Genomic DNA, 25,180 nt, shown 5'->3' with positions numbered 1-25,180 from the left:
ACAACAACCATGAGTTTCTGAAAGCTAAAGAAGGGATTGAACTTTATTTATAAATGTTGGGTTTCCCCCCCCCCCCCAAAAAATGAAATATTTAAAAAAACACCTTGGAATACCTTCTGGTGTCTAGCTCACAGTGTTTTAATCCAGAGTGTATGAGTGAAAACCGAATAACAGCAATTATTAATATGACCAATGATTCTAAACTTTTGTGAATGTCATAGCAGACATACTGGCATAAGTGGGAATGGTTTCCACTATTCTAATAAAAACATATCATGATATACAATTGTCTCCTTTAGGGATAAGTAAAAAAATAAAAACTCCCCAGCGCTGCACCCGAAGCCATTTACAACTTTGTGTGTACCTACATTTGTCTCACTTGTTAACTAAGAAAAAATAAACAGAAAATAAAATTCACCAAAATAATGTTGGCATTTGCTCTCAAGATTCACTCATGCTAAATTGACTAAAATGTAATCATTCAAAGACAAAGTATACACTGCATTTGTAAAGTAACAGTAAAAATTACATAAACAAGCATGTTTGTAAGTCACGTGAGGGCTGGCATGGAGAGGCTTTCGGAGAAAGTGGGTAAGGAGGACAGGAGTATAGACCTGATCTTAATCGGGGACGTGAGACAGATAAGAAGCTCATGAAGCCAGACTAAACCATCGACATGCTTTGTAACACTTCTAGAATGCACAGTCAACTGTTTATATTGTAGAAAGATCTATGGCCCATTCTTGAGAATTAGATCTAATATCGCTGTTTAAACAGGCTTTATCTTGCTTAGTTATCCCAGAAGGTTTGGCTGTGCTGTCATACAGAGCACAGCTTGGATTGTGATCAATTTAGACTTTTGAATTCCAGTGTGTTCAGCGTAAACCCAAGTAAACACTAATTGTAGGATTCTTAGATAATTAAACTGCTCATTAGTCCTTCAGCCTAATTGAATTTGTTACACTGATATCAGAGTGAACAAAGCAACACATCACTGATAATATCCAATGATATTAATCTATGGTCTTCCTGCACACAGGCAGTTCTTGGGCACCTCGCCTAAAGTATGATGGCAGCCACACAAGTATTTTTTGTTCTATTTTAATGATGTCCAATTTCCATTTCATTTTAACAAAGAGAAAATATTCTAAATTGTTATGAATTAACAATGACACACAGTGTCTGTGATGTAAAGCAACGCTGTTTTTCCCTGTGGTCATTTCCATAATCTAAATCTTCACTTTAGCCAAGTAAAGGAAGTGCTTTACATCTAAACACAAAAAACATTCACTGATTTGACGCCTTATTCAAATACCCGAATAAGCAAAACAAACGCTATAATGAGTTCAGGTATTCCTATATTAAAAGAAGCTCCCCCACTCCCCCATGGTACTCCCCCCAAGTTGGTTTCAGATTGGTGGTGATTTAACACTGAAATTAGTAATACAACCCAGTTTCCAAAAAGGTTTGGATGCTGTGCAAAATGTAAATAAAAACAAATCATTTAAACCCTATATTTAATTGAAAATAGTTCAAAGACAACATATCAAATGCTGAAACTGAGAAACGGTATTGTTTTTTTAAAAAATGTGTGTCCATATTGAATTTGATGTCGGTAACATGTTTCAAAAAAGTTGGGACAGAGCAAGACTGGTAAAGTCATGTAATGCTAATGCTTTGAGAAGTAAAGATGGGGAGGGGTTTCCCAGTCTGTAAAAGACTGTGCAGCAAATAGTGCAACAATTGAAGAATAACGTTGGCCATGACCTTCAGGTCCTCAGGCGGCACTGCGTTAAAACAGACACAATTCTGTAGTGAAAATCACTGCAAGGGCTTAGGAACACTTCCGAAAACCATTATGTGTGAACACAGTTCATTGCTGCATCCACAAACACAAGTTAAAACCATGTAAAGAAGAAACCATTTATAAACAGGATGCAGAAACGCTGCTACCTTCTCTGGCCCTGTGATAACTTGGCGAAGTGGAAAAAGGTCCTGTGGTCAATCAAATCAAAATTGAAAATTCTTTTTGGAACTCCACATCCTCTGGGCTAGGGAGAAGAGAGATCATCTGGCTTGTTGCGCACAGTTCAAAGTCCAGCATTTGTAATGGTATGGGGGTACACATGGCATGGGTGACTTGAACATCTGTCAAGGCACCATGTATGCTGAATGATATATACAGGTTATAGAAAAACGAATGCTGCCATCCAGATGATGTCTTTTTTAGGGAAGGCCTTGCTTATTTTTGCAAGACAATGCCAAACCACATTCTGCATGTACTACAGCAGCATGGCTCTGTACTAAAAACGTGGGTCTGCCTGCAGTCAAGATCTGTCTGCCACTGAAAAAATCTGGTGCATTATGAAAGGAAAAATATGACAAAGGAGACCACGAAACCATGAGCATCCTATATCAAACAAGAATGGAAAAACCTTTCACTTTCAAAACGCAGAGCAAATGGTCTCCTCAGATCCCAAACACTTACAGAGTGTTGTTAAAAGAAAAGGTGATGCAACACAGTGGTAAACATGCCCCCGTCCCAACTTTTTTGAATCGTGTTGCTGGCATCAAATTCAAAATTGGCATATATTTTTCAAAAGACAATAAATTTTTCACTGTGTCAACATTTTATTATTGTTTTATTATATGTTGCCTTTGTACTATTTTCAAATAAATATAAGGTTTGAATGATTTGCACATAATTGCATTTTGTTTTTATTTACATTTTGCTCAGTGTCCCAACTTTTTTGGAAACCATGTTGTAAATCTTCTGAAAGTTCTGAAAGAACAGGCTCACAAAAGACCCAGCACATTAAGCTTTGATCAGGACAATATGGTGAATCATCACTGACATAAAATCATATCTATAAAACAGAAACTCCACAGAACAATGAAAAAAAATCTTATCTATTCAATTTACTCAAGTTAAGGAGGAATATTAAGGTTTTGATAAAACAATGACAATATGTTAATGTCAAAATATCAGTACAGCAGATATCCACAATGATACTTTATCAATAATTATAAGTTTATTTTTACAAGAGATGTGTATGTGTGAATGAAACTGATACTACATTGAAGTCTGAGACTCTGATATTTATAGCATCCAGCACATGCAAACATGCTCCAATAGGTTTTGCTGTTATTTATTGTTATTTGTATAAAAGGCTGTGCTAGAGAAAAAGGTGCTGTACTCCAGCCCATTTTGTATGGACATTCCAAAGAAACTGATCTCAGTGTGAAGTTAATTCATTTAGTTTGTTGTGTAAGTTAGTTTCACTTTCACAGAAATAGTTTAACCAGCATTATGTTTATGTTGACGTATCGTTTCGTAAAGTTGCTGCCAATATGACCTAAAATGTAACTTTACAGACCAATTTATTATTCTGGGCAGGGCCCCCTTTTGCTTTCATCATTGCCTGAAATCTTCCTGCCATAGATTCAACAAGGTGTTGATTTGTCAGCTGCACATTCACACTGTGAATCTCCCACTCTACCACATTCTAATTCAGATCTGATGACTGGCAAGGCCACTAAAGGCAGGTTGGGTCAATGGATTTGTGCTGTTTACACCAAATGTGGTCTGTTGTTTACACCTGATGTGGTGTGCTGCTGTTGTATCCCATCCACATTAATGCTGTGCATTCAAATATGCTTTTCTGATCACCACTGTTGTAAAGAATGGTTGTTTGACTTAATGTAGCCTTTCTGTCAGCTCAAACAAATCAGGCCATTCTTCTGGCCATTCTATCTGGCAGAGGGCAGAGTTCTAGACTTAATACTGAGGTTACTGGGGGACAGTGGTTTTAGAATACAAGGCTGACAGAAGTAACACCACTGCAATCAGCACTTATTCAAGATAAGCTGAGCTGTAGAGGAGTTCCCCTTTTCACATATCACATCACATGACCTCTGTACAAGCGCTCCCTCGTGCTCTTCCAACATCACCGCCAGCAAATGCCATCTAATCACTCCTACTAAATAGCGCCAACGTGAAATTAAAAGGGACGCCAGCTGTTCCAAAAATACCAGAAACGCATGCTTCATTCCATGCAGTATTATAATGAATCACTGTTTCCAATGGATTGAAGTCAACCTATGAGCATGCTTCCTTTTTCCCCCCAATAGCATGCTTTGCCAATAAGAATGAAAGCAGCAATCATTTATTCTACTCAGCGACTACTTGAGGACACTCCAACACTCCAAAGAGATGGGGGCGTGGTGGTAATGGTGGTGGGGTGCTGGACCGTTCCACGGGTGTACAAGAGTACTCATGCTTGTGGAGCTGAACCTGTGTTTGACAGGGAGGAGAGCTGAGGCCTAGGCCTGCATTGTTCCATCATGTTTCTATAGGGCACTTGACTGTGTAGCTGAGCTGCAGGACACCACGGCTATCAGGGCCACCTGTGCTCTAAATTTACCCTCCACCAGCTGCCACCTAATAAATTTAGCTAGGGCTGAAATGAAGAGAGCCTCCGAGTTTTAGATAACCCAGGGATAGGTTGTGGCGAGCCCAGAAGACTTGTTTTGAAACAGGAGAATCCTCTAAAATGTAAAAAAGTTGCCTTGGATGAGATCCACCCTTATAACAGGATTAAATAATTACCTGTGCAAAAATGATTAAGAGGATGTAAAGACTGTGTAACTCAGTACAGTTTGACATTTGAGTACAGATTCCCAAAAAATTGATAGTATGTCATCGGTTTTGAACGGCTACCCTGTGCCTGGAATCATTTCAAACAACACTTCAAATCAATAAGGCAAATTTAAGTAGCATGATGATGCACATGGCAAATGGTATGTTTAATCATTTATCCAGAGACAGAAGGAGAAGATTCTAAGGACCCTTTTTAGCCCATTATTCTACTGGGTTTCATAATCTAATTTCATAAAGCACATTTTGGTGAAAAAAAAATGTATCAAGACTTCTTAACTAGTTAGTGAATTGATGCAGGTGCTCTGGAACAGAGAAAATATAAATGTGTGTTACACCGTGACCAGAACAGAAATACTGATAGAGAGCATCACATAATCCATATTGCCTTGAAAGAGCTTCCTTCACTCACCTTTCAACTTAATAAAGGTAACTGCACTGCGATTAACATTTCATTTTAAAAAATTAAAATAATAGTTAGGTAAAATCAGACATTCCACTTACCCTAAATGCAGTCAATCAGCCAAGACATGTTTGGTCAAAATTTCCATTCTTTAGTTTAGAACTGGAGCTGCTAGGCTAATGTTGCTAATAATCAGTGGAAGTCAGCAGTCACCCTAATCGTGACTAATGGAACGCAACATTCCATTTTTGTAGATTTATCATTATTTGAAATGCAACTCTTTTATATTAAGCAAGTCTGGACACCTAACACGCTGATCGACTGCATTTGAAGTAAGTGGAAAATCATGTTAATTTGATTTTTGCCAAACTATTCCTTTAAGAAAACTACATCCAGCAGAAGGCAGTGTTAACAAGCTTACCAGAGAAGGCTGGTAAGGCAAGCTTTTAATATCTGCTACAAACAGGAACACTGGCTGCATGCTGAAGGTGACAATGTGTGAATAGTTTTCCTATATTTGTATTTGTTTAACACATTTCTCCATTATTGGGCACCGTCTGTCACATACTAAAAACAAACCAGCTGACTATAAGCACAGTAAGACAGACATAAGATTTACATGAATGTGCAAGAGGAAAACAGTTACAACATATAACCACATCTACATTAATAGTAAAACTGCCATTTACACTCATTGCTGTCAGATATGCCCCATTAGATTTTTCTAATCTGCACATGAAAACCCAAGCAGAGGAACACAACATGAAAGAGGAGAAGTGCATGAAAACATGTACCAGTGTGTGTGTCCGATATCCCTATTCTAGTCTCTGAAGATGTTCAGCCAAAACCACAATCTGTCAGTATTGACATTCACATCACCACTTTGGAAAACGGAGCTGGACACAGAATTTCTGAGTTAATTAGTCTACTGATGGACTGGTCATTTCTCAGAATCAGGTGTCAAGTGTGCAAAGTTATTTCAAAGCATGCTAGTAAAAATGAGTGATGGCAATAACCTTTAAAAGCATGCAAGGAGCATATTGCACAAGTACGCAGTGACACACAGCAAGGGTACATAGAGGTCTTAAAAACGTTAGTGTTCTTATCATCTCACTGGGAATTCCATCTTCAGACTTATATAAGACCAGACACTACACTATCCCCACAAAGCTGAATGTTCAAAACAGCCACTAACATGACTAATGTATTCATTCTGACAATGTAAAGAGACTACGTCAATGCTCTGTTATGTTAATTATTTGTTTGATCCAGACTCCATGTGTAAGATATGCAGGCCTCAACAGCAGAGACAGATGTTTTCAGTGAAATGGCTATCACAGGCACACTAACACCACCTAAAGAGATGAACTACATATAACTTACAGTTTATTTCAGGGAGCGTTAAAGGCCCTAGGAACCTCAAAGAGAGCAGATGTTGCTGAATGGCATTCCATTGCTTTATGGTGGACAGTACAACAGGTGATTAAAATGTTTTTCTGACTAAGTACAAATCAATTATTGTTCCTGTTCCTTGCTTGCCTCAAAATAGCTTCCCGAGAGCACCCTTTATCTTTATCCCTTTCGACCTGCTGTACCTGATGTCCCTCACAGCAGAATGGAAGCATGACTAATGTAATCCCAGCAAGAACAGTGAGATCATCCCATCTCTTCCATCATATGACACAGCTAAGCACAAAACAGTTCAGCAGCTTCCAGAACAGGTCAACCTTTCCGAGAGCATTCTGCATACACCTCCAAAACTCAGCCATCTCCCATACTAAGCTGTAGTGTATCAGTCTGTACAAGGCTGGGCTGAAGTGAGCACAGTTCAAGCCAAGCCAATTTTAACTGGCTGATATATCAAGATAAAATGCTGTATCAGATATCATAAGGGGAAAAACAATTAATTAAACCAATCCATTTACAAATCTATCCTGAAATAGCCACACTCACACTGTGTTAGCTGTGTATTTCTTTCTGTGAGTAAGTAGAGTGTTTGCATAGTTTGAGCACGATTTTACATACTCTGAAGTGCTTCAATTATAACTCCTTAATAGTTTTACAGAAAACAATTCCAGCAAAATGGTATTTAAAAAAAAACAACAAAAAAAAACAAATAAAACAAAAAAACTTTTAGTTTTTAGCCAAAAGAGAAGAAAAAATGAAAATCGATGAGAAAAATAATGTAATTCATTGCCTTGGATGGCCAACTGTTGTGGCACATACCATAGACTACACAATGTAATAAATTTAGTAAGTTCATTATATATATATATATATATATATATATATATATATATATATATATATATATATATATGTGTATTCTTTGTCTGTTTTTTTCAGTGTCTGGTTTCAGTTTTCAACCCAGTGTGTCCTGAAATCTGGTATTGGCCAAGAATTTTCATTTCAGTGAGTCACTAGTTTTAATATCATTACTGGTATTGGAAAAAAAAAATGGCAATGTCCCATTTCTACTACAGATATACATTTAAGAGAATGCTACTGTTCGAAAAAAATTAAGAAATCACTCATTTTCCCACAGAGCAACTCCTGTTGATGTGGATTTCCCCATAAAGTGCTCTAATGCATTTTTTTAAAAGACTGGGGAGCCCCGTTGAGGAAATACATGTTTCCAAAAATAGGGCCATACGAGCCATGTGTTTTTCCAGCTGAGCCCACTCCAAAGGCTAATGTCACAGACTGGGGCACAGTGGTTAACTAGGCAGAGCAGAGGGGAAGCCGCAAGGTCTGCTAATTTTGCCTTGTAAAGCAATATGAGGCAGATAGGCAAGGAAAGAGGCCTGATTTGCATGGCCCATTTCGAGCCTTTGAGGAAGCAGTAGTGATTTAATATGGAAGTCAGAACAGAGATTTGATGAGCTAAAGAATCAAAATTAGAATCTTTTTTCACCAAGTACCAAATGTAAAAAGAATTTCTGGTGCAGGTGTCAACATAAAATTAAATCCAATAAAATAAATAGAGAAAAGATATACTATATATAAACATAAAACAGTACAAAATGATCTGCAAGTAATTTAAAGGCTGTGCAAGGGGAAATAAATACAGATACAATCATGTACTAAAGTACATATATACAGTATGTACAGCTAAAAGAATTGAAATGCAAATGTAAGTGTAAAGCTAAACATTTTTATGAAATATGTATGCTGCAACAAGTGCATATGTGCACTGACTACAGTAGAGGAAAGTGGAAGATGCTCTCATTTAGAAGGTTTATGGGATTGTATACACAGTGGGTTATGTACATTACAGTGTGAGTAATAAAGTGCATGTACGGTTGTTTAAAGCAGAGGGATGTGAGAAGGGTCCTTGTTTAGGAGAATGACAGCCTGAGAAAAGAAGCTGTGGAGATGACTGTTGGTCCTCATCTTTAGAGTCTGACTCCTGGTCTATGCCAAGATGGCATCAATGTGAGGGGTCAGCCATGATTTTCCCCGCCCTCCTCCTCATCTTAGATGAGTAAAGGATCTTGAGGGTGGAGAGCCGATAGCCCATGATGTTCTGTGTGCATTGCACTGTTCACTGTACATTATGCTTCTTGTGTAAACATACAGAGCCAAACCAGACAGAGGCAGAGGATGTGATGATGGACTACTATGGCAGTGTAGAACTGTACCAGCAATGCATAGAGCAGCCCACATTTTTTGAGCGGTCACAGGATACACAGGCGCTGCTGGGCCTTCTTCATAACTGCCGTGCTGTGTCTGTCCCATCCGAGATCCTGCTGAATGGTGGTGCCCAGGAATTTGTAAGAGTCTGCTCCACTGACAGCGGAGACTTGCATTTACAGCGGAGGCACTGTGGTGACTTTGTTTCTAAAATCAATGGTAATTTCCACAATTTATTTGTTTCATCATCTTCTTCTCTTAATCTTCTTCTCATCGTTGTTTCAGATGAGACTGACCAGAGTAGCGTCATCTGCAAACTTAACAAGTTCATCAAAGTCACTGTTAGAAGTGAAGTCACTGTTACATAGTACAGCAGGGAGAGAGCACATGGCCCTGTGGAAAACCAGTCCTGAAGCAGCGAGGGTCTGAAATGTGGTACCCACCCTGACATACTGCTTCCTGTTAGACAAGAAATTGTGGATCCGTAGCAGACAGATGGGGGGACACCATGTTAAACAACTTCTGCTGTCACTAGTCCTGGAAAATATCCTTTACCAGATTGGTCTAAAGATGGGTGGAGACCTAATTTGAAATTAACAATGCATCACCGTACTTGCATTGCTGCATCAATGCATTGCTGAATCCAGTTGCAGGAAGCCCTACAGGTGTGCTTGCTTTGCATAATACCAAGGAGAATCGGACCAAAGGAAAAGAAGTAGACATACTGAACTATGCCCTAAACATATGCAGCAGCAATATCACTACTCTTTTAAAGAATCTTCTCCAGATCGCAAATAGGGCCAAGTGAGACTAAGGTGAACACTTTCCACAACAGGACATGCAGCAGAGCCACCTCTGCTCTGTGCAGTTGTAAAGTACAGACAGAAGTTAGATGCTAAGGTGCAAAGCACTTCTATAAAGGAATGTTTTGTCAGGTTTGATTGTATTTTACATTGTCTGTAAATTTCAGCCACTTCCAATACGGGATACTTCGTCATTTCCTGTGATGAAATATTGGTGAGGGGTGGCACTACAGATGCAAATTTGATTCCTCTAGGAACACAGAGGCTATAGAAGTCATATTACTCAATGATTCATAAGAGAGGGCTTCTGTATTTAACAAAAGTCTACATGGTATAAACTATACTGTGAAAGCGTCCTAAGCCACTCCAACTCATCACTGCCTTGGCCGTGTTTCAATTTACATACGCTGTGCAATCATCTATTTTTGTAATGTAAATGAGCAGATCTTCTCTAAGTAGATCAATTTTTAATGTATTATGCATATGAGATCTAAGAAGATTAAGCCAAGCAAAAACTGTGTAGATTCTCCAATCCATTTTCAGCATATTCAAGCATTTCACATTTTTATGAAACCAAGCTGTTAAAGGTTAAAATGACAGCTGTCATTTTATCTGACTCAATATTCCAAAATAAATTCTTTGCACTCGAGGTCTTACTAAACCCTTTAGGTGTGCCTTTAACGAAGTGTCCTACTTCTGCTGACCTGTCTCCTTTGGAGCTCCGGAGTCCAGTGTCAGGGCCATCTGCCTTCTGCCACTCAAACCTGGGCTGGAGCATGTTCGCCAGTCCTTGCATGTAAGGTGTGTAAAAGCACACCACCATAACCCTTTACACTAACCTCGAGGACTGCACTGTACAACAGTGATGACAATTACATGCTCTTTAACGCATTAAGACAATATTCACAACTGTCAAAACTTCTTTGGGATTTAAATATTAGTCTGCATCATTTTTGGCAAAATTAAAATCCTTGACTCATCAGAAATTAGTCAGTGTTTTTCACAGTTCTCATTTCCAAAACATTGTTAAAAATACATATCTTGTGCCCAAAAGGTAATGGTGCCCAAAATGCCTGAAAGCATTGATGAGTGTGGACATCACGACAAAGGGAATAAAATGTGTGTTTTTGCATTATTCCCAAACAGTGTTTTTGCCAGTTTTGTAGAAAAACTGCAAAATCTCAAAAGTCTTCTCTACAGCTGCTGTTTTTGTGGCTGCGACTTTTAGACTGATATATGTAAATTAACTCTGTTTTGATTTCCTGCCTGTAGTGTGCCTCATTCAAAAAGCAGTCCAGGCTAAAACATGTCTTATGGCTGCATTACACTAGGATTTTAATAATTAAGTTTGATAGACTACATATTTATATGTCTGAAAAATTTTAGTGGAGCATTCTTACCTGCAAATAGTTACGAAAAAGTAAGCAAACTGATCATCTGCTGAACTACTGAACTAAAAAAGCTAGAGAACAATATTTTACATTAAATGTGATGTTTCAAAAGCAAAGCTTCATTGTAATAAACAGAAATTTGAATTATTCTCTCACAGCATCATTAGCAACATTATGATGCTCACTGTTCTCCTGTACGTGAGAAACACAGCAACTACAATTATGACTACATTCTCCCTCCAGTAGACTGAGTGTCAGGAGCATCTCAGAGTTATTCATGCAATGGGTCTACGTGCATCTGCACACACTGGCTGGACAAATATAAACAGCCTTTGTCAGGAGTCCCCCAACAATTCCATGTTGGCCCCTGCATCTGGTGCACAATCAAAGCTATTTGTTTGGACTTCAAATTGATTCATAACAAACTGTTTGGTTACAATTGCAGACATGCAAAAGGATTGACTGGCTTGCAGTTGACTCTTTGCATTATGACCCCACACATACAAACTCATCCTGTTGCAAGATGACCCACCTTTTGGTAAAATTTCAAGGAATAAAATGTGAATAACATATTTCACTCGCTCCCTTCAGCTATGAGAGCTCGAATTTAACTGGTGATCTGGGGCTTTCCAATGCCCCTGTGAATCTCTGTGTTTATCTTTAAGACAGAGCTCGGGAGCTCTACTTTAAGATGAATGCAAATGATGCTGGGAGAAGGCAATTCCCACAATAGGAATGACCCGCTGGTGGCGGAACTTGGCGGAATCCCCACAGGAAGCATTTCCCTTCATTGTGTCTCTGCGAGCTTGTGGCTGGGATCGCCATAACACTGGTTAGCTCTCTTTCTCAATCACTCATCACATCTCATCATTTTGACAACGTCCATCAACAATATCCGAGACCTCACTGCAGTTAGTCGAACTAATATTCCTAATAATTTTTCGCTATGGTGCGCTATTAAAGTCAAAGTGATCATTTATTTACACATAGACTATTCTGATGCCCGGCACAGCTGCAGCCCTTTCAAATATATACAAAGATGAACGTATGTTAAGTATTTCTGCATTGCTTTTTTTTGAGGTACAACTTAGTGCAGCAAATCAGAACATAGATGATTTATGTCAGTCTTAAAGGCACAGTAACTAAAACAGCCTCTTTAATTCTATGGGGAAAAAGGATGGTTTGAAAATGGTAGTGTAAATAATGAATTATACCTGATTTCGAGACATAAAACCATACAAATATCATAAGTGGACCTCAAGGAACAAAAATGTATGATTTGGGCCCTTTAATACTCTCAAAAAGCTACACAATTAATTGTTTCACTTTCAAAATGACTTATTCTGTTTGTCCAGGACTCATTATTGATGTTTTTCACTTTCCAGCTACAAATATATTTTATCCCTGTTTATTCCAGTCTCTCTTTCTTTCTTCATTGTTTCCCTTGCCTTTTATCATCTCTCTTTCACTTCTAATCTTTGTCTCTCTCTCTCTCTCACACACACACACACACACACACACACACACACACACACACACATCAGTTCAGCAGCAATATGAATAAGTACAATCTTATCTCCATTAAAACAGCTGGAAAAAACCTCAATGGAAAATGTGTGTGTGAACATCAGCGAAAGGGTGGTTGTGTGATTATGACAAAAAGGATCATTTTGATTACTTCCAGTGATTGTGACTCTGATCATTAGGCTGAGTGCAACTTACAGAGATTGAAATCTAAAAACGCACAGTGGCAATGCACTCCACACTCTGGTACATCAGTTATTCAGCAGACAATTCACAGAGCATTTAAGGGCATTATCACGTTATTTAGCACGTCCACAGCAAAGTTCTGTGATTTATTAGAATACCCACTTGCTCAGTCATGGCAGCAAGAAAGGGCTATGTTTATCCTGTGGGCATATTAACAAATATAATGCATCATTTGTAGCTATACCCAATTAAACAGGCTAACTGCAAACATAACTTGGGCAATATATAGTACTGTATCATAGACCACCCTTCACTTATCTAATTTCCAGTCAAAATGGACAGAGAACTCAACGCTATGAAACGGTCTGAAAGAATGTGTGTAGCTGTCAAAAACGCCACTACTGAGAAAAGAAAATAATAAAAAGCATGTAAAAAACAAGAAAACTTGCGATTCAAACAAAGAAGCAGCTGGCATTTTCAGAACAATGGAATGTCCACCCCAGAGTTCCCAGACCTCAACATCAGTGAATATAAAGACTGAACTTCGGAGGTGTGGAAAAATATCCCTGCAGATTTCACTGAAGAACTGAAGGCAGATCTATCAAAAAAACGACAGTCACAAAGGCAAAAGTGGACACATTAAATACTCATCAATTTGATATTATATTTAGTGTTGACGCTTCTCTGTAATTTTCCATTAGATAATTTTTTTTGCTCTTGATGCTGCAAAATGAATAACTTCTACTTAATGGCAGTTTAACTAAAAATAAATAAACAATGGACGTTCTCTGACGTTTACACAGTACTTTATCTATGACTTTCACCAGACTAGTGATTCACCAATCACTTTTTTAACCAATTAACTGCTGATACTGATATGATTAAAATATCACTGTAAATCACTACTGCGACAGCTACTACCAATTATTAATTTATTGATAAATCATAAATGCACTCTCTCTATGTTTTATTACGAAAATAACCTTACCCTGCAGAAGATCCATGAAGGACGCTTTTCTCTGTGAAATGTCAGATGCCGTTCACTACATGTGCACTGGGTAGAGCAGCTGGTTAAGGAACTGAGGCACAGCTCTCACTAAATGAACCAACTACCTATTCACACCCCACAAAAAAGGGCTCCATTGAAAACAATGTGCTTCCTGCCCCTCTGTGTGCGTGTGGGCGCACACAAGCATGTGTGCGTGCATACTGTAGAGTTTGCTTGCTGTGATATCTGTATTCAATTAGTGATCTTAAATGCCAGTTTTGGGGAGCGTGGAAAACTGCTCTTCAGGGGAATCACAGCAGGGCTTAACCATTTAATTTACCACAGTACAAAATCTGAAAGTGCCATTTTCTTTGATTCCCTCCACCCCTTTATTCTTTTTTAAACAAGGCATTCAACCAGGACCTTACTGGCAGTGTAAAGTCAAACAGTGGGACCCTGTGAGTGGCAGGCCCAATTAAAGGAAGACCTTGCTCAGGGCACCACAACTGCTTATGTTATGTCGTACTCAGCAAAAGGTTTATGCACTTCAGAATAACTCTGCAGACCCTGCAGCGCTTTCTTAAGGGGTAGCAGTATTGAAAACAGAGTATGCCAAATAAATCACATGGTAAAGTCACACATCTTTGAAGCCAAATTTCTTTACTAAAATGGCCTGACTCTTCTAATTACTGCTCTGATGGTTTCAAAGAGATAAAAATGTTAATTGTATTACAATTAGGGTTTCAACAATACAACAATCAGTTGCTGGTCCACAAATTTACGCTAAAACCACCTGGACTGGCATTAGGTAGAAGGACTTTTATTTCTATATTTAATTAAACTAATATATATTAAATTAAACTACTATTAATTATTATCTGCCGATATCAATATGATTCAGATATATCTGTGCCTCCTTAATAATAATCATAAAACTATCACAATGTCCATGAAAGTATTAGTCGTAACATTACAAACTACCATATCAAAACCAGGTAACTCCATTTTTTAAACATTTGAAAACACCAGCTGGCCTTTACACTGTATGAAAATTTCATGACAAATGGACTGGTAGAAATGGCCCAAAAAATAAACCAGCTTCTAAAAACAATGGCAAAAAAGCCAGCATATTTTCTCACATAGATCTTTTTGTTTCAGTATTTTTAATGTGGTCTACTATCCCATCCATGTAGCCCACAGCATAGAAACAGCCTGTTTGTAATGGAAAAAAAGTCCACCAATAATATTTAGTGCCAGCATTGCTCTGCTCCACTACCACCCCCCCCTTTTGTCCTCCATCCATATTCCACCTCTGTTTACGTCCAAAGCTCCAGTCACCATGCTCACATTTTCCTAATAAAAGGGGAGTTAACTGGCGTTCAGTGGAGGAAGCCACCCCTTGCCCCATGGTGGCAGCTAACGTCATTGGTTATACTTCACCAGTCGGTGCCAAGAGCAACGCTTCCAACATTCCACTGTACATGCCCCACAGGCCAGTGGAATGGAGGCCGGGGCGGGGGCCTGCAGTGGCGTGGAGCGTGAGCAGCAGGTAGGAGGAAACCCGTCCCAGTCCGAGCCCTTCCTGCTCTGCCTGATTAGAGCGTGCCTGAACCACACACCTTCCTGAATCACAGCTGAGGCCTAATCAGCTGGGGCACTGCCTGTGCTGGGTGAATGGAACAGAAAAGGTGACAGATGTTCCATAGGAGGGACATTCAAGAGCTGATTGTATCATCATCATCAACATGCTAATGTTTTGTAGAATGACATTACCTGGACTTGCAAGACAGGCTTTTCTTGTGGCTCATGTAAGATTTCTCTAGCATTCCTTCAACTGAATTCAGGACCTAAGATCACACAATTCAGTAAAAACATTTCTGAAATCGACTGAAGCTTTTGCACCAGATCTTCATTTCCACTGCCACATGACCCATACTGTACCTGAGTATCCATGCTGAATTTGGGTTCTCTTATTGACAGGGTACCAAACATACCAAACTGGGATGTAAGGTTGAAGGCAGAAATAGTGCAGACCGGTAAACAGTGCAGACGGGTCAAACGCAACTGTCAGAGAATCACTGCACACTGTCACTTGAGTTAGACAACTGGATTTCTAAAAAACATTCACTTGACGTTGTTTATGTTTACTATTAACACCAGGGAGAGAGACATAACCTCCAGAGAACCCCACCTACTTTTATATTTCTGTTGTGCGATGGGAAAAGACACAGGTATTCGACCAAAGTATGGATAGCTCTAGAATAGCAACTGTCAACACTGTATTGTACTGGCTGCTCAGAAATGTTTTGTTTAGAAACTGCTCAGAAACTTTATGTTTAGCCAGGCTGCAGCAATGACAACAGAAGACTTGATACTAGCAGCTTTCACACTGAGAAAATAAAATCTTAAATAAATATGTGAATGCATTAGTGGTGTCAAAATGTATGCATTAATACCATCTTAAGACAATAAAAGGTTTAATGCCACTATTTTTAACACCATTAACATATTTTCCTAGTTTGACCTTTCAAACCATCCGTGGTTCCATCCTGAAGCCCAGTTTCTTGGACACTGCTGCTCAGCCTCTGTGACTGCAGCGCTCTTGTTGACAAACAGCTTTTAAATGGCAAGTTCTATAATGGCTCTCTTGATAAAACCAAAGTTATTTCCAACTACTTCCATGCAGTGAATCTGTTTATCACCGGAGTACATGGAGTCTGAAGTATCATTTACAAGCCAAACACACCACTGATGCCAGCAATACCAGTAATTCGCCAGACTGCGCTGGACAATGCTCGCAGGAGACCTGGATACATCAACAAGCAGCGAACCAACAAAACCAACAGTAAAGGGGAAAACTAAATGCCCTTTCAAAACAAGATGTAACCTAGCAGTATGAGAGTGAAAGGCTAAAATTGAGTCGGAAACACTAACTACATATGACATTTGTGATACACTATATGGCCAAAAGTATGTAGACCCCTGACCATCAGAACTACATGTGCTTGATTGATATCCCATTCCAAAACCATGGGTATTAATATGTCACCCACCATTTCTGGCTATAACAGCTTCCACTCTTCTGGGAAGGCTACTAATTGAGGCCTCTGTACAGGCCACTGGAGTCCCTGCACACCAAACTCATCAAACCTGTCTTTATGGACCTTGCTCTGTGCGCAGGGGCACAGTCATGCTGAAACAGGACTGTTCCCAAACCTTTGACATAAAGTTGGAAGCATACAATTGTCTAAAATGTCTTTATATACAGCAGCATTAACAAGTTTTTAACAGGCTTTTTTACATACGTCCCTGCTCTGAGAGTTTGTGGCTTCGTGGCTAAGCTGTTGCTGCTCCTAGGCACTTCCACTTCACAACAATAACACTTGCAGTTGACAGGGGAAGATCTAACAACTGACTTGTGGCAAAGATGGCATTCTATGACAGTGCCACATTTAGAGCCACTGAGCTCTTCAGAACGACCCATTCTACAGTCAGCATTTGTCTGTGGACATTACATGGCTATGTGCTTGATTTTACACACCTATTAGCAAGGAGTGTATCTAAAACACCCTAGCCCTAAGCCCTAAGCCCAAACCCAATAATTAGGAGGGGTGTCTACAAACTTTTAGTCATATAGTGTATATTAACCCTGCTGCTCTCACTGGTCACTGGTGGTGAAAAATGGAAACGGTGTTCACTTCATGGAAATCATGTGATTTACATGTTCAGTTCATGTGAACCCTGCATTCACACAATGAAAACAATGTACTAATTTTCTGAAGTAATAAATTCATTCTGGTGAAGCTTATTTTGTCCACTTGTATAACTACGACAAAATGCACTGCTTTAATTAAATGGAACAAATATCTTTTAAGGTCAAATTTTCATTTATATCAAAAGTGGATTGTGCTCACTGCAAAAATACTCTGAGTAATGAAAAGAAGACAAACTCATTTGCTAGTTTTGTTTTGCTTAAAATGTTTTTTTTATTGCCATCATCTTATAATTAATGAATGCCAGTGTTTGCACAGCTGTGCCAATTTTTGCTTCGACAAAAAATGAAAGTCATAATTGTAATGTTAAGATGTTCAAGGTGTAGATGCATTGTTTACTCACAGCAGCAGAATATGACTGTACTATATGAAGAGGAATGCAGCCTAACCCACCATCTTCCACACAGAAAATATTTTGCCCATACATTTAAAATACTCCTCATGCTGGCTCAACCAGAAATCAATCCAACAGCAGTAAAACACAATACAGATAGTATATGTTTGCACAAGAAGAGTTTAACATAGAGATATGCAATCAAAGTATCACAGAAGACATTGGGCCATTATTAGGCGATGAACTAACCAGTATAATCCTGATCACAAGACATGCTTATGGCTGTCTCCTCTGTAATGCCACTACCTAAAGGTAATGCAACTTGCAGAGGAGATAATACTTATAGTCATGGAGAAACACACCGCTAACCAAACAAAGTGGGAAAAATAACCAGTAACTGATCTGGAGACCCATTCACTCAAAGAAACCGAAAACAAGTGCAGCCTCTCTCATCCAATTAGGCCCAAAACAGGGTCAGGCAATATGGTAAAATTTTAAAGCCATGACACTTACAGATATATTCAAAATGCATGATATGTATCACAATTCCTTTCAAAGGCTTGATAGTTTGGAATGGACTAAATGCATCAGCCATGCAACATGCATCTAAAAATACTATCAAAAACTATCAATACTATTTTTTTCAATGTTTCACATATTGCACATTACTACATTCAGTTAAAAAGGGCCAGTTGTGTTTTCTTAGACTCACAGCATTGTCAGTTAGAATAGTGCCAATTTCCCAATGACAGCGACACCTCACACAGCTACACCACATGGGAGCCCGTCTAACTCTCTTTTTAATTAAATGTACAGTTGTTCAGCACTCTCATGATTTCCTCAGAAACGTTTATAGCCACGAAATTTATCATCATGATATCTTATCATCATTTTACCCACCCCTAGCTCATCCCATGTTGTCCAAAAGTGAACAAAGAGGCCAGAAGAAACAACCCCTCATTATAAACCTGTCCAACAGTGCGCATACAACATTCCTCCACCGTCCCCGCCTTATATACACCCCACCTTTCAAAGCTCAGCACAGATCGCACAACTAACCGCAGAACTAAGCAGCTGGTATTGTACAACCTGTTGCTCCAAGCACTATAACCTACAACGGTCGCTCATCAAACCACAGACACCCGCTGATTATCCTCCACTGACATCAGCACTCGCTCACTACAATTGCGAAAGTGAATTCAGATCATTGGCTGCTTCATTTCAGACTGCCACCGCCCTCAGTGGTAATCAAGTATCCAGCTGGTTGATATGCAGCTGCACTATGCATGCAGTCAGTGCCCTTCCGTTTGGCCAAATTGTGGCACTGTAATATATGGTAGAGTTAACCTGAGCAACCCATTTTCTCTGTCGTTTTAAAGAGCCATAAACATATAATAATATGAAGTATGAGTGGAGGCCCTATAATCACTCATGTGGCGAAAAGACTCAGCACGCCTAGCCCTGTACTCAATAACACGGTGCAAGAGTAAGATAGAAGGGCTCTATCTAAAACTTAAGGCGAGCTTAAGAACAGCTGCGGTGTTTCTGAGAAACCTTAGCGTTACCTATCAAGCAGCGAGTTAAAGTTTGTTAGCGGCGCTTAGCTAATAAGCAGCCCTAACGGACAGGCTTTCATCAACAGTTAACCTACAGCTAGCCGGCTAACTTTGTCACCTACAGTTCTTCTACTACTACACTCGAAAGTTGAAATGTAACTGCACCACCTACACCACGGTTCAAACCCACTTCCAGCAGTGACATAGCGAAAAAAACACTGTAGCTACATGTTTGCCTGCAAGTTTAGGTTTCCATCACACATACGGTAACTCAAACTCAACTCGCGCGTAAGCTAGCTAGCACGGTGCAGCACTAAGCGGCCGCCAGCAGCGTTCACATAAAGCGCGTAAGAACAAAGAGCACACTGTTCCTGAAGACACCCTGAACAGTAAAAGATCCTACAGTACAGTGTGTTAGCCACTTCACCTCTTTCTCATACTCACATATCTCAGCGCTCCCGTTACCGAGCTCAGTCCATGTGATTCAAGTCCAGGGTGTGATTTTCTCCCTCCTGCTGTATCCATGGGGACGCGGCGTCACCATCAGCTCCGGACTCAACACCAGGGGGCGGAGCTAAGAGAGCAGAGTGAACACAAACGCTTTTAAAATTAAAATCTATTCATTATTGTTTCTTTTAATGGTATTTTTTCATTTAAATCATCATATAGAATTTCTAACGCACTAGCGTCGATTATTTGTCATATATCAAATGTGGACTGTGCAAAAGCAGACTAGAAAAAATCAAAATCCAAAAACTAATTTTCGTTTCATTTCAATTTTATCGGTACCGCTCTATGTTTAATGATTTTCAAGTTAAATTTCTATGAGAAAAAAAGAACAAAAAGGCTAAAACAAAAATAAAAGGGAAGCTAAAATCTGCAAACGCATTTGGCAAAATAATAATAATAATAATAATAATAATAATAATAATAATAATAAATATTATCGGTGGTCGTGAGCTGTGGGAGGGGCGAAATAAAACGGGACTTTAAACCACAGATTCGATCTTTGTTCAAACCCGCGGAATATTTTTGTTTTTAATGCCAACATTTAAGTTTCAGGAGAAATTTCTCAAAAATAAGAATTTAAATAATTTGAAAACACACTTCACACTTCAAACACACAAAATTCTCTCTAAAAATCTTTTTCATTGAATGCTCACAAAATTATTTCCCTGGTCTACCTGCAACTAAATGGCAATAAGACAATAACTAACTGACCAACTGACTAACCAAATAAATAAATAGATAAATAAATAAATACTGTAGAGTTCACATAGTTTGGTAACTTGAAAACACATTCTGGAATAACCTAAATGCACTGGTCAGGGCCCTCTGCCATTTCTTTTCAGCTCATGAAAGACCTAAACGTGTCATGTTGTGTTTAAATGTGTGTTTAATGCAACAGCAAATAGAAACTTGCTGTAAAATGCAAATATAGGGCCTTATTCTCCAATATCTTCCTAAGCTTTTTCTTAAATGTGTTCTTGAGTCGTCGTGAGAAAAAGTCTTTGTTAGATTCATAATGTGTTCTTAAATTACAGAATTGTTCACACCTTTGTTCCTTTGAGTGTGTGTAGATTCTGTTCTTATCTAAGAATAGTGGGTTTTAAGAAGAAACATCTTCCTAGGTAGAGTTGGAGAATGAGGCCCATAGCAAATATTGCTTACTATTTTTTTATACAGTGGTCTAAGTTTTAAACCTTGACTGATGAAGTGTTCTATGTATAATGTATGTATGTTGAACAGCTATCATGTCACATTTCCTTTAGAAAAAAAAATCAAATTTATGACAAATATTTCTAAGGTTCAGTTGTTTATTGTCTCTTCTCTGATGCTAAATGTGAACTGTACTATAGGTAATGGCCAGGACTTCAGCTGTTCAACATTTTCTCAGTTTAGTGAGAGAAATAGTGCCAACAGCATCAAAATACCATATGCACTTTATGTCAAAAAGTATCCAGACACTCCTTTTAATTAGTGAATTCAGCTACTTTAAGGTGAACCCGTTGCTGACACACGTGTTCTGTGCACACACACAACTGGTATAATCTCCATAGAGAAGCATTGCTAACAGAATGGGACACACTGGAACCTAATGTCACCATGTCTAACGGCAAGTGTCAGCTAGAGGGGTATAAAGCCCCCCAGGCCTGGCCTGTGGTGATGGACCACCATCCAATAACTTTGAGAAGATAAGTTGGAGTTGCGTTTGTGATCCAGTACTATCAGTACCTTACCTCACTAATGCCATTGTGGGTGAATGCAATCAAATCCTCTCAGCAATGTTCCAACATCTAGTGTAAAGCTTCCCAGATGTGTAGAGGCTGTTATTGTAACAAATGGGGTGCAAAATACCCTTAATTTGAGAAGAAACTCGTTTGGGTGTGTGTATAATAATTATATTAGGTAGATGAGGTCGTAGAAAACAACGCTGCCAGTGGGCGGGGACAGAACGTTCAACAGAGCGCGGGAAACTGTACTGCAAACCATATAAACCAGTTTTTATTGAGCGAAATTGTGCTGTTTTTTTTTTTCCTTTGTTAGCCTTTCAATGACCTTTAAAACGTTCGTTCATCTTATTTGGATTTAGTGAGAAGAATGAAGAAAAGAGGAGAGAGGTGAGAGAAAGGACTCGAAAAGTTGCTATACTGCGCCATCTAGAGCGCGAAGTGTGTAAATGTAAACAGGTCAATAAGGCATTGAACGCAGGAGTGGCTCATGTAGTTCTATATTTTCACCAGGATCAATAGCAGTTGCTTTGATGACATCTGAAGTAAAATACTCAAATATTACCAGATAATGTAGTAAAAAGCTGAGGTTGTTGGCGTTTAGTGTTAGGCAGTGGGTGTGCGGTTTGAGGCTAGTGTCCTATTTTTGCTATCAGGCTTTACAGGTTAAATCTGCTGTCTGGGTTTGCACTGGACAACTGGAGGTCATCACTTGATGACAGCAGACAGTAGCATATGTCACAAAGCAGATGGGCCTGCGGTCAGTGACCGACTATGTAGGTCTACCAGTCAGGTCATGAAAAAAGTTTTTGTTGTTTGTCCGTTTGTTTTATTTTTTGAATGGCCTGTCAAAGTAAATGACAAAGCACTTTCCCGATAAAAAATGTGAAGAAAAACAAAGAGCTAGACGTCTGTGGATATCAAATATCAAAAGGTTCATCCTGACCTTGCACTAGGTACCTTTCAAAGTAGATTTCAAGCTGGAGACAGGCAGCCAGTTGCCATGACCAGAGGGCAGAACAGGATAACATATGGCTCACCCAGACTCTTCTATAGCCTTGTATATGTTATTAACCTCTTTTTACTTTCTAATTACCATACTAGATAACCAAATCCATCTCATATCTTTCAAAAACACAGATTTCAAATGATGTAGAGCTTGTTAATAAGCTGCAAAGTTAAGGATTGTTAGAGACATACAGTAAAAACTAAAAAGCAGGGGGACTCCAGGCTCACGATTGGGAAACATTGCCCTATTACTTTCACTGTTGTGGTATACAATAGCAAAATACCTTATGTATTGATAATAGATAATATACTTTGGTGATTCTATACAGATGCTATGATTACATGTGATCTGTAGCTAGGGGATTGCCACATTAAAACCGGATGATGCATGCCCTTCATTAAAATTTAATTGTAAGTAATTAATAAGATTGAGTAATATTTAATTCTCTATCCTTCTAATCTAGTTGAGTGCAAAACACTCGGAATCAAAATTTTTAATTGTTCAAAAAATTCCTACTACACACCCAGACCTACCTTTCATAAACTCTGCCCCTGTATTTTCTGTATCTTCACTCTATTTTCATTCTGTAATGATTTTTCATGTGGGATGTTATTTGATTGTAGCCCAGATATTTGTCAGAGAGCATGCCAAAAGCCAGGAACAATTTACCCATGTTGTGCCTCTCTTTTTGACTGATAAACAGTCACTGAAGTGGATGCACTCCTGGCACAGTACTGCTAGTCCTGATGCAAAGCCTGGGAATAGAGCCATGGTACGTGTGAAGCTCCTTAGCAAAGTTCTAGACATGGAGATTGAAGGAAATCTCGTTTGTGCTGTCATTAAAGCACAATAAATAAACTCATCAGGCAAAGCCACCTCTGTGAGGTCATAATAGGACTTTAATATGGGTCATAATAGGACTCTATTACAAGAGAGCTGCAAACATTCAGATTCCCCAAGTTTATTGTCGACAGCCTGATGCACAGGCTACACTTGGGTCTCAGCATACCTGTCGATCAGTGACACATGCAAAGTGAATAATAATCTCAATAGGGAACTGTTTAACACCAGCATCTCCACCACCAGCTTGTAAGATAATGACAAAAAGGGTAGGTTATGCAAATGTAATGTATATACTCCTTTGCATTAACAAAATAACTATGTATATAGATTTGTCAGAGGTTGAGAGAGCTGATGTTTGCAGCACCTATAAGACAAGCCTGCATCTCCAGGTTTTGAACATAATAAATAGAATGATTACTGGGGCCACTGGGATGAGTCTTTGATGAAATAAAACTCAATATTAGCTGTTACCAGACTCAGATATATCTAAAGTTTTGCCTCATTATTTGGTTTGTTGTCTAAATAGTTTTCGAAAGGCCTTATGGAGTTGATACTGCCCTTTTCAGTAATGATTTTTACCCAATAAAACATATTTGCTGTCCACCACTGCAAGAGAATATTTAATCTCAACAGTCACATGTGCTGTGTTGGATATAAAGTAGTTAGACTAGGTAAAAGCAGGCTCCTTGAGTTTGCACTTCCAGGAAATGTGGGTAGGTCAGTCTGGCACAGTTACAGTGGTGCTAACGAAATAAAGTATAAGCAGTAAATGAAAAAAGTGAATAAATGTAAATAAGATCTGTCAGCAGACTGAAGTGGCTAAAAAGCTTGCTGTCTTGGGCACATCCTCCCTACAGATTACAGGCCTACACTTTCCAGCACTGTGTTTTGAAGGTGAAAAGCAGTCTGGGAGTCTGAACGGTGATGACGTTTGACCTAGAGGAACACCATCTGCTTTGAGCTGCTTTACCACATGCAGCATGTAAACCTTGTGCTGTCACAGTTAACAAGCCTTACTGCTGGTCACTGCTAGAATAATGAGGTCATAAATGAGATGTGTTCAGTTTAAAACAATCTTAGTGTACCAAGTCTTCTTTGTCTTTCTTGTCTCTCATATGGAAAAAACATACATTTCAAATGTATTTACCAAATATATTTTTGCAATGTGTGAAAATGGCCAAAAACGTTTTTGTTAAATATATTTTTAAAATGTCCTTATTTATATTTGTTATTATATATTTTTTCAAATGTATGTAGTTTTAACAAAGGTTACAGACATAACTAACCATACATGAACTGAATGAATGGTACCGATTTTATGTTTTGCATTGTACATATGCAGCACACATGCAAAATGTATTTCAAATGAACAAGATATCAAATCATAACTGCATTTTCACAGTGTATCAGTGTATACCTACAACACTTGACTTTGCCATGTTAAAGGTTTATAGGCTAGTAATTAAAATTAAGATACTGGAATACAAATTCCTTTCAAAAGGTATTTCAAATAGTAAACTGCATTGGACAAGTACTTTGGCTACTTTCATACATTTTCAGATGTATGTGATAAACATATTTACATACATTTATTTTTACATGGTACATTTTGGAAATATTTCCCCATACTCTTGTAACTATTTGCCTGTCAACACATTTTGGAATCCCCATTTTAGATATGCATTCTTAGAGATTCTTCATTTCATGTTACATTTAAAATCTTTGGTTAAAATTAAACTACACCTCTATTCACATTTTAGTTGAATTAATATTTAAGTGACATATTCTTACTATTTCAAAGTCAAAGTGTCACGCACAAGTGACCCCAAAACAAACAATTGGAGATGCC

General features: G+C 38.6%; 1 protein-coding gene across 1 annotated transcript in view; it reads right to left on the bottom strand.

Moving 5' to 3' along the window:
* The window catches only part of ptp4a3b (protein tyrosine phosphatase 4A3b), a 38,983-nt gene extending 19,188 nt beyond the window's left edge, over positions 1-19,795 (bottom strand). The window contains exon 1 of the mRNA XM_036583724.1: positions 19,693-19,795. The gene's annotated coding sequence lies outside the window, so the exon portion shown is untranslated. The remainder of the gene's footprint in view (positions 1-19,692) is intronic.
* Between the last annotated feature and the right edge of the window lie 5,385 nt (positions 19,796-25,180).

The sequence above is a fragment of the Colossoma macropomum genome, unplaced genomic scaffold (genome assembly GCF_904425465.1).
Source record: "Colossoma macropomum unplaced genomic scaffold, Colossoma_macropomum, whole genome shotgun sequence".
Taxonomy (NCBI): Eukaryota; Metazoa; Chordata; class Actinopteri; order Characiformes; family Serrasalmidae; genus Colossoma; species Colossoma macropomum.
Note: the sequence above shows the minus strand (reverse complement) of the source record. Positions and strands in the feature narration are given on the sequence as shown.